Source organism: Pelmatolapia mariae, linkage group LG23 (genome assembly GCF_036321145.2).
Source record: "Pelmatolapia mariae isolate MD_Pm_ZW linkage group LG23, Pm_UMD_F_2, whole genome shotgun sequence".
Lineage (NCBI taxonomy): Eukaryota > Metazoa > Chordata > Actinopteri > Cichliformes > Cichlidae > Pelmatolapia > Pelmatolapia mariae.
The window spans coordinates 22,289,335-22,302,727 of NC_086246.1; the positions used below are offsets into that span (position 1 = coordinate 22,289,335).

Consider the following 13,393-nt stretch of genomic DNA (forward strand, 5'->3'; position numbering starts at 1 on the left):
TACGTGGCAAAGGCAGCCCATCCATTGTCTACCGCTTGTCCCTTTCGGGTAGCCGGAGCTGTGTCAAAACACAGTTTCCCTGACCGGGAATCGAACCCGGGCCGCGGCGGTGAGAGCGCCGAATCCTGACCACTAGACCATCAGGGAGCTGCGACAGAGTTGTCTTGATGAGTGACGCGTGGCTGTATCGGGCCACATTTACCGTTGCGCCTCGAGAGGAGCGCTTGGGCAATGGCGCGAATTCGGTGGGAAAACTGGCACACCCGTGAGCATTGGTGGTTCAGTGGTAGAATTCTCGCCTGCCACGCGGGAGGCCCGGGTTCGATTCCCGGCCAATGCACAGTGCCTTTATGCGTGGGGCCCTGGGGGGCATTAAGTTTGTTCTCGGTCGCGGCCAGACGGCATCAAGATTTCCGCAAGATCACATGGCGGGCTCTTGCTTGTGGGTGCAGCTAGCAGCGTCCCAGAGTTTAGAGGTGGCTTAACGAGATCAGATGTCTGTGTAGGTTCTCGGTCACGGTAGTCTTGAGGTCTTGCAAAGAAGGTGACTGGATTCCTTTCATGGTGCGTGAAGACTTTTCTATCCTCATCCAAGAGGCTTCTTCAGGCCTGCAGCGATTGATGGAGACTGTCATGTATTTAATCCCTGCTGGGGTTGTCCTCTTTAGGGTTGTTCACCCACTGTTATTCATATTAGTCATCACTTAAGCCCAGGTGTGAAACGCAGGTCTTTACCGTCACAGAGAGGTATGTGACAGTATGGGTCCGTCCGTTTTTAGGATCTCCTGTGGCACTCTTCACCTCCAAAACCCGTTCAGGGCTTAAATACCTGGGGACTCGCCTTTGTTTGTCCAAGCGGAGTTTCTTTTCTGTGCAGCTTCGAGAAATCGTCCATTTTCCGGATGTCTCTCAGCCTCGTTGGCGCAGTAGGCAGCGCGTCAGTCTCATAATCTGAAGGTCGTGAGTTCGAGCCTCACACGAGGCACGTGTTTTGGTACAGAGTTGGTCCATCCATTTTCTACCGCTTCTACCCATTTCGAGGACGCTGGAGCCTAAGAACCATCCGTTTGTAGTGGATTTTCAGCCTCCTTTGATGCAAGATCTAGAACAGGGATCAATCCAAATCATTCTGCCAGTGCCCATGGAAAGCCTTCCCATCTGTTTGATTTCAAGACTCACACGTGGCAGGCGATCCTCCCCTATGGATGCGTGCCGGCCCTCTGGAACCACTTCATCCAACTTTCACCACAATTCCTCTTTCTTTTCTCAGGTCAGAATTGCGGGGCACCACACGTTGGCTCCCAAATGACTCCTACCTGTTATTTCTTCTTGGACACTTTGTCCAGGTAGGGTTAGGAATGTCTTTGCATTGGAAGCGGATGAGCAAGGGCTGATAATTGGTTATCAGCAGCTCCCGAGCTGAGTCTCTGGAGGTTGCCTGGAGTTCCTTTGCCAACAGGGTCCATTGAAAGAGATAATTTGAAGTCATTCTTGCCTGACTGGTAAGTTGGAACAAGAAGTCTGTGCAAACCAAACTTGGGTTGGACATCGTATCTGCATTAAGTCAAGATGTTGTTGACAGGAGACTTTGGAGAGTGGCGCGAATTCGGCGGGGCAATTAACAGACTTGTAAGGGCTGGTGGCTCAGCAGTAGAACTGTCGCGTGCCACCCGTGAATCTCGAAATCAGAAGGTTGTGACTTGTAGCCTCTCGCAAGCGATGTGCTTTGATGCACAGTACGTGACAGAGTTTGTCCATCCATTTTAAGCATCTTGAGAGGAGACTTTGGAGAGTGGCGCGGATTCAGCGGGACAATTGGCGGACGTGCAAGGGTTGTTAGCTGAGCGGTAGAATTGTCGCCTGCCATGCGTACGTCTCGAAAACTGAAGGTGTTGAGCTCTATCCTCACGCGAGGCATGTTTTGATGCGCAGTTCGGCCACCCATTTTAGGATCTCCTGTCACACACTTCACCTCCAAGACGGCAACCCATCCTGGGCTTGAAGAACTGGCAACTCTGCTTCATTTGTTGACGGCTTCAAAGAATGGCCCGTTTTTGGGGGAGATGGGCCTTGAGCCTCGCTTGATACACAGTACGTGGCAACGGCAGCCCATCCATTGTCTACCGCTTGTCCCTTTCGGGTAGCCGGAGCTGTGTCAAAACACAGTTTCCCTGACCGGGAATCGAACCCGGGCCGCGGCGGTGAGAGCGCCGAATCCTGACCACTAGACCATCAGGGAGCTGCGACACAGTTGTCTTGATGAGTGACGCGTGGCTGTATCGGGCCACATTTACCGTTGCGCCTCGAGAGGAGCGCTTGGGCAATGGCGCGAATTCGGTGGGAAAACTGGCACACCCGTGAGCATTGGTGGTTCAGTGGTAGAATTCTCGCCTGCCACGCGGGAGGCCCGGGTTCGATTCCCGGCCAATGCACAGTGCCTTTATGCGTGGGGCCCTGGGGGGCATTAAGTTTGTTCTCGGTCGCGGCCAGACGGCATCAAGATTTCCGCAAGATCACATGGCGGGCTCTTGCTTGTGGGTGCAGCTAGCAGCGTCCCAGAGTTTAGAGGTGGCTTAATGAGATCAGATGTCTGTGTAGGTTCTCGGTCACGGTAGTCTTGAGGTCTTGCAAAGAAGGTGACTGGATTCCTTTCATGGTGCGTGAAGACTTTTCTATCCTCATCCAAGAGGCTTCTTCAGGACTGCAGCGATTGATGGAGACTGTCATGTATTTAATCCCTGCTGGGGTTGTCCTCTTGAGGGTTGTTCACCCACTGTTATTCATATTAGTCATCACTTAAGCCCAGGTGTGAAACGCAGGTCTTTACCGTCACAGAGAGGTATGTGACAGTATGGGTCCGTCCGTTTTTAGGATCTCCTGTGGCACTCTTCACCTCCAAAACCCGTTCAGGGCTTAAATACCTGGGGACTCGCCTTTGTTTGTCCAAGCGGAGTTTCTTTTCTGTGCAGCTTCGAGAAATCGTCCATTTTCCGGTTGTCTCTCAGCCTCGTTGGCGCAGTAGGCAGCGCGTCAGTCTCATAATCTGAAGGTCGTGAGTTCGAGCCTCACACGAGGCACGTGTTTTGGTACAGAGTTGGTCCATCCATTTTCTACCGCTTCTACCCATTTCGAGGACGCTGGAGCCTAAGAACCATCCGTTTGTAGTGGATTTTCAGCCTCCTTTGATGCAAGATCTAGAACAGGGATCAATCCAAATCATTCTGCCATTGCCCATGGAAAGCCTTCCCATCTGTTTGATTTCAAGACTCACACGTGGCAGGCGATCCTCCCCTATGGATGCGTGCCGGCCCTCTGGAACCACTTCATCCAACTTTCACCACAATTCCTCTTTCTTTTCTCAGGTCAGAATTGCGGGGCACCACACGTTGGCTCCCAAATGACTCCTACCTGTTATTTCTTCTTGGACACTTTGTCCAGGTAGGGTTAGGAATGTCTTTGCATTGGAAGCGGATGAGCAAGGGCTGATAATTGGTTATCAGCAGCTCCCGAGCTGAGTCTCTGGAGGTTGCCTGGAGTTCCTTTGCCAACAGGGTCCATTGAAAGAGATAATTTGAAGTCATTCTTGCCTGACTGGTAAGTTGGAACAAGAAGTCTGTGCAAACCAAACTTGGGTTGGACATCGTATCTGCATTAAGTCAAGATGTTGCTGACAGGAGACTTTGGAGAGTGGCGCGAATTCGGCGGGGCAATTAACAGACTTGTAAGGGCTGGTGGCTCAGCAGTAGAACTGTCGCGTGCCACCCGTGAATCTCGAAATCAGAAGGTTGTGACTTGTAGCCTCTCGCAAGCGATGTGCTTTGATGCACAGTACGTGACAGAGTTTGTCCATCCATTTTAAGCATCTTGAGAGGAGACTTTGGAGAGTGGCGCGGATTCAGCGGGACAATTGGCGGACGTGCAAGGGTTGTTAGCTCAGCGGTAGAATTGTCGCCTGCCATGCGTACGTCTCGAAAACTGAAGGTGTTGAGCTCTATCCTCACGCGAGGCATGTTTTGATGCGCAGTTCGGCCACCCATTTTAGGATCTCCTGTCACACACTTCACCTCCAAGACGGCAACCCATCCTGGGCTTGAAGAACTGGCAACTCTGCTTCATTTGTTGACGGCTTCAAAGAATGGCCCGTTTTTGGGGGAGATGGGCCTTGAGCCTCGCTTGATACACAGTACGTGGCAAAGGCAGCCCATCCATTGTCTACCGCTTGTCCCTTTCGGGTAGCCGGAGCTGTGTCAAAACACAGTTTCCCTGACCGGGAATCGAACCCGGGCCGCGGCGGTGAGAGCGCCGAATCCTGACCACTAGACCATCAGGGAGTTGCGACACAGTTGTCTTGATGAGTGACGCGTGGCTGTATCGGGCCACATTTACCGTTGCGCCTCGAGAGGAGCGCTTGGGCAATGGCGCGAATTCGGTGGGAAAACTGGCACACCCGTGAGCATTGGTGGTTCAGTGGTAGAATTCTCGCCTGCCACGCGGGAGGCCCGGGTTCGATTCCCGGCCAATGCACAGTGCCTTTATGCGTGGGGCCCTGGGGGGCATTAAGTTTGTTCTCGGTCGCGGCCAGACGGCATCAAGATTTCGGCAAGATCACATGGCGGGCTCTTGCTTGTGGGTGCAGCTAGCAGCGTCCCAGAGTTTAGAGGTGGCTTAACGAGATCAGATGTCTGTGTAGGTTCTCGGTCACGGTAGTCTTGAGGTCTTGCAAAGAAGGTGACTGGATTCCTTTCATGGTGCGTGAAGACTTTTCTATCCTCATCCAAGAGGCTTCTTCAGGCCTGCAGCGATTGATGGAGACTGTCATGTATTTAATCCCTGCTGGGGTTGTCCTCTTTAGGGTTGTTCACCCACTGTTATTCATATTAGTCATCACTTAAGCCCAGGTGTGAAACGCAGGTCTTTACCGTCACAGAGAGGTATGTGACAGTATGGGTCCGTCCGTTTTTAGGATCTCCTGTGGCACTCTTCACCTCCAAAACCCGTTCAGGGCTTAAATACCTGGGGACTCGCCTTTGTTTGTCCAAGCGGAGTTTCTTTTCTGTGCAGCTTCGAGAAATCGTCCATTTTCCGGTTGTCTCTCAGCCTCGTTGGCGCAGTAGGCAGCGCGTCAGTCTCATAATCTGAAGGTCGTGAGTTCGAGCCTCACACGAGGCACGTGTTTTGGTACAGAGTTGGTCCATCCATTTTCTACCGCTTCTACCCATTTCGAGGACGCTGGAGCCTAAGAACCATCCGTTTGTAGTGGATTTTCAGCCTCCTTTGATGCAAGATCTAGAACAGGGATCAATCCAAATCATTCTGCCAGTGCCCATGGAAAGCCTTCCCATCTGTTTGATTTCAAGACTCACACGTGGCAGGCGATCCTCCCCTATGGATGCGTGCCGGCCCTCTGGAACCACTTCATCCAACTTTCACCACAATTCCTCTTTCTTTTCTCAGGTCAGAATTGCGGGGCACCACACGTTGGCTCCCAAATGACTCCTACCTGTTATTTCTTCTTGGACACTTTGTCCAGGTAGGGTTAGGAATGTCTTTGCATTGGAAGCGGATGAGCAAGGGCTGATAATTGGTTATCAGCAGCTCCCGAGCTGAGTCTCTGGAGGTTGCCTGGAGTTCCTTTGCCAACAGGGTCCATTGAAAGAGATAATTTGAAGTCATTCTTGCCTGACTGGTAAGTTGGAACAAGAAGTCTGTGCAAACCAAACTTGGGTTGGACATCGTATCTGCATTAAGTCAAGATGTTGCTGACAGGAGACTTTGGAGAGTGGCGCGAATTCGGCGGGGCAATTAACAGACTTGTAAGGGCTGGTGGCTCAGCAGTAGAACTGTCGCGTGCCACCCGTGAATCTCGAAATCAGAAGGTTGTGACTTGTAGCCTCTCGCAAGCGATGTGCTTTGATGCACAGTACGTGACAGAGTTTGTCCATCCATTTTAAGCATCTTGAGAGGAGACTTTGGAGAGTGGCGCGGATTCAGCGGGACAATTGGCGGACGTGCAAGGGTTGTTAGCTGAGCGGTAGAATTGTCGCCTGCCATGCGTACGTCTCGAAAACTGAAGGTGTTGAGCTCTATCCTCACGCGAGGCATGTTTTGATGCGCAGTTCGGCCACCCATTTTAGGATCTCCTGTCACACACTTCACCTCCAAGACGGCAACCCATCCTGGGCTTGAAGAACTGGCAACTCTGCTTCATTTGTTGACGGCTTCAAAGAATGGCCCGTTTTTGGGGGAGATGGGCCTTGAGCCTCGCTTGATACACAGTACGTGGCAACGGCAGCCCATCCATTGTCTACCGCTTGTCCCTTTCGGGTAGCCGGAGCTGTGTCAAAACACAGTTTCCCTGACCGGGAATCGAACCCGGGCCGCGGCGGTGAGAGCGCCGAATCCTGACCACTAGACCATCAGGGAGCTGCGACAGAGTTGTCTTGATGAGTGACGCGTGGCTGTATCGGGCCACATTTACCGTTGCGCCTCGAGAGGAGCGCTTGGGCAATGGCGCGAATTCGGTGGGAAAACTGGCACACCCGTGAGCATTGGTGGTTCAGTGGTAGAATTCTCGCCTGCCACGCGGGAGGCCCGGGTTCGATTCCCGGCCAATGCACAGTGCCTTTATGCGTGGGGCCCTGGGGGGCATTAAGTTTGTTCTCGGTCGCGGCCAGACGGCATCAAGATTTCCGCAAGATCACATGGCGGGCTCTTGCTTGTGGGTGCAGCTAGCAGCGTCCCAGAGTTTAGAGGTGGCTTAATGAGATCAGATGTCTGTGTAGGTTCTCGGTCACGGTAGTCTTGAGGTCTTGCAAAGAAGGTGACTGGATTCCTTTCATGGTGCGTGAAGACTTTTCTATCCTCATCCAAGAGGCTTCTTCAGGACTGCAGCGATTGATGGAGACTGTCATGTATTTAATCCCTGCTGGGGTTGTCCTCTTGAGGGTTGTTCACCCACTGTTATTCATATTAGTCATCACTTAAGCCCAGGTGTGAAACGCAGGTCTTTACCGTCACAGAGAGGTATGTGACAGTATGGGTCCGTCCGTTTTTAGGATCTCCTGTGGCACTCTTCACCTCCAAAACCCGTTCAGGGCTTAAATACCTGGGGACTCGCCTTTGTTTGTCCAAGCGGAGTTTCTTTTCTGTGCAGCTTCGAGAAATCGTCCATTTTCCGGTTGTCTCTCAGCCTCGTTGGCGCAGTAGGCAGCGCGTCAGTCTCATAATCTGAAGGTCGTGAGTTCGAGCCTCACACGAGGCACGTGTTTTGGTACAGAGTTGGTCCATCCATTTTCTACCGCTTCTACCCATTTCGAGGACGCTGGAGCCTAAGAACCATCCGTTTGTAGTGGATTTTCAGCCTCCTTTGATGCAAGATCTAGAACAGGGATCAATCCAAATCATTCTGCCATTGCCCATGGAAAGCCTTCCCATCTGTTTGATTTCAAGACTCACACGTGGCAGGCGATCCTCCCCTATGGATGCGTGCCGGCCCTCTGGAACCACTTCATCCAACTTTCACCACAATTCCTCTTTCTTTTCTCAGGTCAGAATTGCGGGGCACCACACGTTGGCTCCCAAATGACTCCTACCTGTTATTTCTTCTTGGACACTTTGTCCAGGTAGGGTTAGGAATGTCTTTGCATTGGAAGCGGATGAGCAAGGGCTGATAATTGGTTATCAGCAGCTCCCGAGCTGAGTCTCTGGAGGTTGCCTGGAGTTCCTTTGCCAACAGGGTCCATTGAAAGAGATAATTTGAAGTCATTCTTGCCTGACTGGTAAGTTGGAACAAGAAGTCTGTGCAAACCAAACTTGGGTTGGACATCGTATCTGCATTAAGTCAAGATGTTGCTGACAGGAGACTTTGGAGAGTGGCGCGAATTCGGCGGGGCAATTAACAGACTTGTAAGGGCTGGTGGCTCAGCAGTAGAACTGTCGCGTGCCACCCGTGAATCTCGAAATCAGAAGGTTGTGACTTGTAGCCTCTCGCAAGCGATGTGCTTTGATGCACAGTACGTGACAGAGTTTGTCCATCCATTTTAAGCATCTTGAGAGGAGACTTTGGAGAGTGGCGCGGATTCAGCGGGACAATTGGCGGACGTGCAAGGGTTGTTAGCTCAGCGGTAGAATTGTCGCCTGCCATGCGTACGTCTCGAAAACTGAAGGTGTTGAGCTCTATCCTCACGCGAGGCATGTTTTGATGCGCAGTTCGGCCACCCATTTTAGGATCTCCTGTCACACACTTCACCTCCAAGACGGCAACCCATCCTGGGCTTGAAGAACTGGCAACTCTGCTTCATTTGTTGACGGCTTCAAAGAATGGCCCGTTTTTGGGGGAGATGGGCCTTGAGCCTCGCTTGATACACAGTACGTGGCAAAGGCAGCCCATCCATTGTCTACCGCTTGTCCCTTTCGGGTAGCCGGAGCTGTGTCAAAACACAGTTTCCCTGACCGGGAATCGAACCCGGGCCGCGGCGGTGAGAGCGCCGAATCCTGACCACTAGACCATCAGGGAGCTGCGACAGAGTTGTCTTGATGAGTGACGCGTGGCTGTATCGGGCCACATTTACCGTTGCGCCTCGAGAGGAGCGCTTGGGCAATGGCGCGAATTCGGTGGGAAAACTGGCACACCCGTGAGCATTGGTGGTTCAGTGGTAGAATTCTCGCCTGCCACGCGGGAGGCCCGGGTTCGATTCCCGGCCAATGCACAGTGCCTTTATGCGTGGGGCCCTGGGGGGCATTAAGTTTGTTCTCGGTCGCGGCCAGACGGCATCAAGATTTCGGCAAGATCACATGGCGGGCTCTTGCTTGTGGGTGCAGCTAGCAGCGTCCCAGAGTTTAGAGGTGGCTTAACGAGATCAGATGTCTGTGTAGGTTCTCGGTCACGGTAGTCTTGAGGTCTTGCAAAGAAGGTGACTGGATTCCTTTCATGGTGCGTGAAGACTTTTCTATCCTCATCCAAGAGGCTTCTTCAGGCCTGCAGCGATTGATGGAGACTGTCATGTATTTAATCCCTGCTGGGGTTGTCCTCTTTAGGGTTGTTCACCCACTGTTATTCATATTAGTCATCACTTAAGCCCAGGTGTGAAACGCAGGTCTTTACCGTCACAGAGAGGTATGTGACAGTATGGGTCCGTCCGTTTTTAGGATCTCCTGTGGCACTCTTCACCTCCAAAACCCGTTCAGGGCTTAAATACCTGGGGACTCGCCTTTGTTTGTCCAAGCGGAGTTTCTTTTCTGTGCAGCTTCGAGAAATCGTCCATTTTCCGGTTGTCTCTCAGCCTCGTTGGCGCAGTAGGCAGCGCGTCAGTCTCATAATCTGAAGGTCGTGAGTTCGAGCCTCACACGAGGCACGTGTTTTGGTACAGAGTTGGTCCATCCATTTTCTACCGCTTCTACCCATTTCGAGGACGCTGGAGCCTAAGAACCATCCGTTTGTAGTGGATTTTCAGCCTCCTTTGATGCAAGATCTAGAACAGGGATCAATCCAAATCATTCTGCCAGTGCCCATGGAAAGCCTTCCCATCTGTTTGATTTCAAGACTCACACGTGGCAGGCGATCCTCCCCTATGGATGCGTGCCGGCCCTCTGGAACCACTTCATCCAACTTTCACCACAATTCCTCTTTCTTTTCTCAGGTCAGAATTGCGGGGCACCACACGTTGGCTCCCAAATGACTCCTACCTGTTATTTCTTCTTGGACACTTTGTCCAGGTAGGGTTAGGAATGTCTTTGCATTGGAAGCGGATGAGCAAGGGCTGATAATTGGTTATCAGCAGCTCCCGAGCTGAGTCTCTGGAGGTTGCCTGGAGTTCCTTTGCCAACAGGGTCCATTGAAAGAGATAATTTGAAGTCATTCTTGCCTGACTGGTAAGTTGGAACAAGAAGTCTGTGCAAACCAAACTTGGGTTGGACATCGTATCTGCATTAAGTCAAGATGTTGCTGACAGGAGACTTTGGAGAGTGGCGCGAATTCGGCGGGGCAATTAACAGACTTGTAAGGGCTGGTGGCTCAGCAGTAGAACTGTCGCGTGCCACCCGTGAATCTCGAAATCAGAAGGTTGTGACTTGTAGCCTCTCGCAAGCGATGTGCTTTGATGCACAGTACGTGACAGAGTTTGTCCATCCATTTTAAGCATCTTGAGAGGAGACTTTGGAGAGTGGCGCGGATTCAGCGGGACAATTGGCGGACGTGCAAGGGTTGTTAGCTGAGCGGTAGAATTGTCGCCTGCCATGCGTACGTCTCGAAAACTGAAGGTGTTGAGCTCTATCCTCACGCGAGGCATGTTTTGATGCGCAGTTCGGCCACCCATTTTAGGATCTCCTGTCACACACTTCACCTCCAAGACGGCAACCCATCCTGGGCTTGAAGAACTGGCAACTCTGCTTCATTTGTTGACGGCTTCAAAGAATGGCCCGTTTTTGGGGGAGATGGGCCTTGAGCCTCGCTTGATACACAGTACGTGGCAACGGCAGCCCATCCATTGTCTACCGCTTGTCCCTTTCGGGTAGCCGGAGCTGTGTCAAAACACAGTTTCCCTGACCGGGAATCGAACCCGGGCCGCGGCGGTGAGAGCGCCGAATCCTGACCACTAGACCATCAGGGAGCTGCGACAGAGTTGTTTTGATGAGTGACGCGTGGCTGTATCGGGCCACATTTACCGTTGCGCCTCGAGAGGAGCGCTTGGGCAATGGCGCGAATTCGGTGGGAAAACTGGCACACCCGTGAGCATTGGTGGTTCAGTGGTAGAATTCTCGCCTGCCACGCGGGAGGCCCGGGTTCGATTCCCGGCCAATGCACAGTGCCTTTATGCGTGGGGCCCTGGGGGGCATTAAGTTTGTTCTCGGTCGCGGCCAGACGGCATCAAGATTTCCGCAAGATCACATGGCGGGCTCTTGCTTGTGGGTGCAGCTAGCAGCGTCCCAGAGTTTAGAGGTGGCTTAATGAGATCAGATGTCTGTGTAGGTTCTCGGTCACGGTAGTCTTGAGGTCTTGCAAAGAAGGTGACTGGATTCCTTTCATGGTGCGTGAAGACTTTTCTATCCTCATCCAAGAGGCTTCTTCAGGACTGCAGCGATTGATGGAGACTGTCATGTATTTAATCCCTGCTGGGGTTGTCCTCTTGAGGGTTGTTCACCCACTGTTATTCATATTAGTCATCACTTAAGCCCAGGTGTGAAACGCAGGTCTTTACCGTCACAGAGAGGTATGTGACAGTATGGGTCCGTCCGTTTTTAGGATCTCCTGTGGCACTCTTCACCTCCAAAACCCGTTCAGGGCTTAAATACCTGGGGACTCGCCTTTGTTTGTCCAAGCGGAGTTTCTTTTCTGTGCAGCTTCGAGAAATCGTCCATTTTCCGGTTGTCTCTCAGCCTCGTTGGCGCAGTAGGCAGCGCGTCAGTCTCATAATCTGAAGGTCGTGAGTTCGAGCCTCACACGAGGCACGTGTTTTGGTACAGAGTTGGTCCATCCATTTTCTACCGCTTCTACCCATTTCGAGGACGCTGGAGCCTAAGAACCATCCGTTTGTAGTGGATTTTCAGCCTCCTTTGATGCAAGATCTAGAACAGGGATCAATCCAAATCATTCTGCCATTGCCCATGGAAAGCCTTCCCATCTGTTTGATTTCAAGACTCACACGTGGCAGGCGATCCTCCCCTATGGATGCGTGCCGGCCCTCTGGAACCACTTCATCCAACTTTCACCACAATTCCTCTTTCTTTTCTCAGGTCAGAATTGCGGGGCACCACACGTTGGCTCCCAAATGACTCCTACCTGTTATTTCTTCTTGGACACTTTGTCCAGGTAGGGTTAGGAATGTCTTTGCATTGGAAGCGGATGAGCAAGGGCTGATAATTGGTTATCAGCAGCTCCCGAGCTGAGTCTCTGGAGGTTGCCTGGAGTTCCTTTGCCAACAGGGTCCATTGAAAGAGATAATTTGAAGTCATTCTTGCCTGACTGGTAAGTTGGAACAAGAAGTCTGTGCAAACCAAACTTGGGTTGGACATCGTATCTGCATTAAGTCAAGATGTTGCTGACAGGAGACTTTGGAGAGTGGCGCGAATTCGGCGGGGCAATTAACAGACTTGTAAGGGCTGGTGGCTCAGCAGTAGAACTGTCGCGTGCCACCCGTGAATCTCGAAATCAGAAGGTTGTGACTTGTAGCCTCTCGCAAGCGATGTGCTTTGATGCACAGTACGTGACAGAGTTTGTCCATCCATTTTAAGCATCTTGAGAGGAGACTTTGGAGAGTGGCGCGGATTCAGCGGGACAATTGGCGGACGTGCAAGGGTTGTTAGCTCAGCGGTAGAATTGTCGCCTGCCATGCGTACGTCTCGAAAACTGAAGGTGTTGAGCTCTATCCTCACGCGAGGCATGTTTTGATGCGCAGTTCGGCCACCCATTTTAGGATCTCCTGTCACACACTTCACCTCCAAGACGGCAACCCATCCTGGGCTTGAAGAACTGGCAACTCTGCTTCATTTGTTGACGGCTTCAAAGAATGGCCCGTTTTTGGGGGAGATGGGCCTTGAGCCTCGCTTGATACACAGTACGTGGCAAAGGCAGCCCATCCATTGTCTACCGCTTGTCCCTTTCGGGTAGCCGGAGCTGTGTCAAAACACAGTTTCCCTGACCGGGAATCGAACCCGGGCCGCGGCGGTGAGAGCGCCGAATCCTGACCACTAGACCATTAGGGAGCTGCGACAGAGTTGTCTTGATGAGTGACGCGTGGCTGTATCGGGCCACATTTACCGTTGCGCCTCGAGAGGAGCGCTTGGGCAATGGCGCGAATTCGGTGGGAAAACTGGCACACCCGTGAGCATTGGTGGTTCAGTGGTAGAATTCTCGCCTGCCACGCGGGAGGCCCGGGTTCGATTCCCGGCCAATGCACAGTGCCTTTATGCGTGGGGCCCTGGGGGGCATTAAGTTTGTTCTCGGTCGCGGCCAGACGGCATCAAGATTTCGGCAAGATCACATGGCGGGCTCTTGCTTGTGGGTGCAGCTAGCAGCGTCCCAGAGTTTAGAGGTGGCTTAACGAGATCAGATGTCTGTGTAGGTTCTCGGTCACGGTAGTCTTGAGGTCTTGCAAAGAAGGTGACTGGATTCCTTTCATGGTGCGTGAAGACTTTTCTATCCTCATCCAAGAGGCTTCTTCAGGCCTGCAGCGATTGATGGAGACTGTCATGTATTTAATCCCTGCTGGGGTTGTCCTCTTTAGGGTTGTTCACCCACTGTTATTCATATTAGTCATCACTTAAGCCCAGGTGTGAAACGCAGGTCTTTACCGTCACAGAGAGGTATGTGACAGTATGGGTCCGTCCGTTTTTAGGATCTCCTGTGGCACTCTTCACCTCCAAAACCCGTTCAGGGCTTAAATACCTGGGGACTCGC

At 52.2% G+C, this 13,393-nt stretch overlaps 19 non-coding genes across 19 annotated transcripts; 13 read left to right on the plus strand and 6 right to left on the minus strand.

The window, feature by feature from the left end:
- Nucleotides 1-75: 75 nt before the first annotated feature.
- Nucleotides 76-147, minus strand: trnae-cuc (transfer RNA glutamic acid (anticodon CUC)). Its single transcript has one exon. It is a non-coding gene; the product is annotated as a tRNA-Glu (tRNA).
- A 122-nt stretch (nucleotides 148-269) lies between these two features.
- trnag-gcc (transfer RNA glycine (anticodon GCC)) lies at nucleotides 270-340 on the plus strand. Its single transcript has one exon. It is a non-coding gene; the product is annotated as a tRNA-Gly (tRNA).
- Nucleotides 341-912: 572 nt separating this feature from the next.
- Nucleotides 913-985, plus strand: trnam-cau (transfer RNA methionine (anticodon CAU)). The gene has a single exon. It is a non-coding gene; the product is annotated as a tRNA-Met (tRNA).
- A 1,182-nt stretch (nucleotides 986-2,167) lies between these two features.
- On the minus strand, nucleotides 2,168-2,239 carry trnae-cuc (transfer RNA glutamic acid (anticodon CUC)). The gene has a single exon. It is a non-coding gene; the product is annotated as a tRNA-Glu (tRNA).
- A 122-nt stretch (nucleotides 2,240-2,361) lies between these two features.
- trnag-gcc (transfer RNA glycine (anticodon GCC)) lies at nucleotides 2,362-2,432 on the plus strand. The gene has a single exon. It is a non-coding gene; the product is annotated as a tRNA-Gly (tRNA).
- Nucleotides 2,433-3,004: 572 nt separating this feature from the next.
- trnam-cau (transfer RNA methionine (anticodon CAU)) lies at nucleotides 3,005-3,077 on the plus strand. Its single transcript has one exon. It is a non-coding gene; the product is annotated as a tRNA-Met (tRNA).
- A 1,182-nt stretch (nucleotides 3,078-4,259) lies between these two features.
- Nucleotides 4,260-4,331, minus strand: trnae-cuc (transfer RNA glutamic acid (anticodon CUC)). Its single transcript has one exon. It is a non-coding gene; the product is annotated as a tRNA-Glu (tRNA).
- Nucleotides 4,332-4,453: 122 nt separating this feature from the next.
- On the plus strand, nucleotides 4,454-4,524 carry trnag-gcc (transfer RNA glycine (anticodon GCC)). Its single transcript has one exon. It is a non-coding gene; the product is annotated as a tRNA-Gly (tRNA).
- A 572-nt stretch (nucleotides 4,525-5,096) lies between these two features.
- Nucleotides 5,097-5,169, plus strand: trnam-cau (transfer RNA methionine (anticodon CAU)). Its single transcript has one exon. It is a non-coding gene; the product is annotated as a tRNA-Met (tRNA).
- A 1,182-nt stretch (nucleotides 5,170-6,351) lies between these two features.
- trnae-cuc (transfer RNA glutamic acid (anticodon CUC)) lies at nucleotides 6,352-6,423 on the minus strand. The gene has a single exon. It is a non-coding gene; the product is annotated as a tRNA-Glu (tRNA).
- A 122-nt stretch (nucleotides 6,424-6,545) lies between these two features.
- trnag-gcc (transfer RNA glycine (anticodon GCC)) lies at nucleotides 6,546-6,616 on the plus strand. The gene has a single exon. It is a non-coding gene; the product is annotated as a tRNA-Gly (tRNA).
- A 572-nt stretch (nucleotides 6,617-7,188) lies between these two features.
- On the plus strand, nucleotides 7,189-7,261 carry trnam-cau (transfer RNA methionine (anticodon CAU)). Its single transcript has one exon. It is a non-coding gene; the product is annotated as a tRNA-Met (tRNA).
- Nucleotides 7,262-8,443: 1,182 nt separating this feature from the next.
- trnae-cuc (transfer RNA glutamic acid (anticodon CUC)) lies at nucleotides 8,444-8,515 on the minus strand. Its single transcript has one exon. It is a non-coding gene; the product is annotated as a tRNA-Glu (tRNA).
- Nucleotides 8,516-8,637: 122 nt separating this feature from the next.
- Nucleotides 8,638-8,708, plus strand: trnag-gcc (transfer RNA glycine (anticodon GCC)). Its single transcript has one exon. It is a non-coding gene; the product is annotated as a tRNA-Gly (tRNA).
- Nucleotides 8,709-9,280: 572 nt separating this feature from the next.
- Nucleotides 9,281-9,353, plus strand: trnam-cau (transfer RNA methionine (anticodon CAU)). Its single transcript has one exon. It is a non-coding gene; the product is annotated as a tRNA-Met (tRNA).
- Nucleotides 9,354-10,535: 1,182 nt separating this feature from the next.
- Nucleotides 10,536-10,607, minus strand: trnae-cuc (transfer RNA glutamic acid (anticodon CUC)). The gene has a single exon. It is a non-coding gene; the product is annotated as a tRNA-Glu (tRNA).
- Nucleotides 10,608-10,729: 122 nt separating this feature from the next.
- trnag-gcc (transfer RNA glycine (anticodon GCC)) lies at nucleotides 10,730-10,800 on the plus strand. The gene has a single exon. It is a non-coding gene; the product is annotated as a tRNA-Gly (tRNA).
- Nucleotides 10,801-11,372: 572 nt separating this feature from the next.
- On the plus strand, nucleotides 11,373-11,445 carry trnam-cau (transfer RNA methionine (anticodon CAU)). Its single transcript has one exon. It is a non-coding gene; the product is annotated as a tRNA-Met (tRNA).
- Nucleotides 11,446-12,821: 1,376 nt separating this feature from the next.
- trnag-gcc (transfer RNA glycine (anticodon GCC)) lies at nucleotides 12,822-12,892 on the plus strand. The gene has a single exon. It is a non-coding gene; the product is annotated as a tRNA-Gly (tRNA).
- The last annotated feature ends 501 nt before the right edge of the window (nucleotides 12,893-13,393 follow it).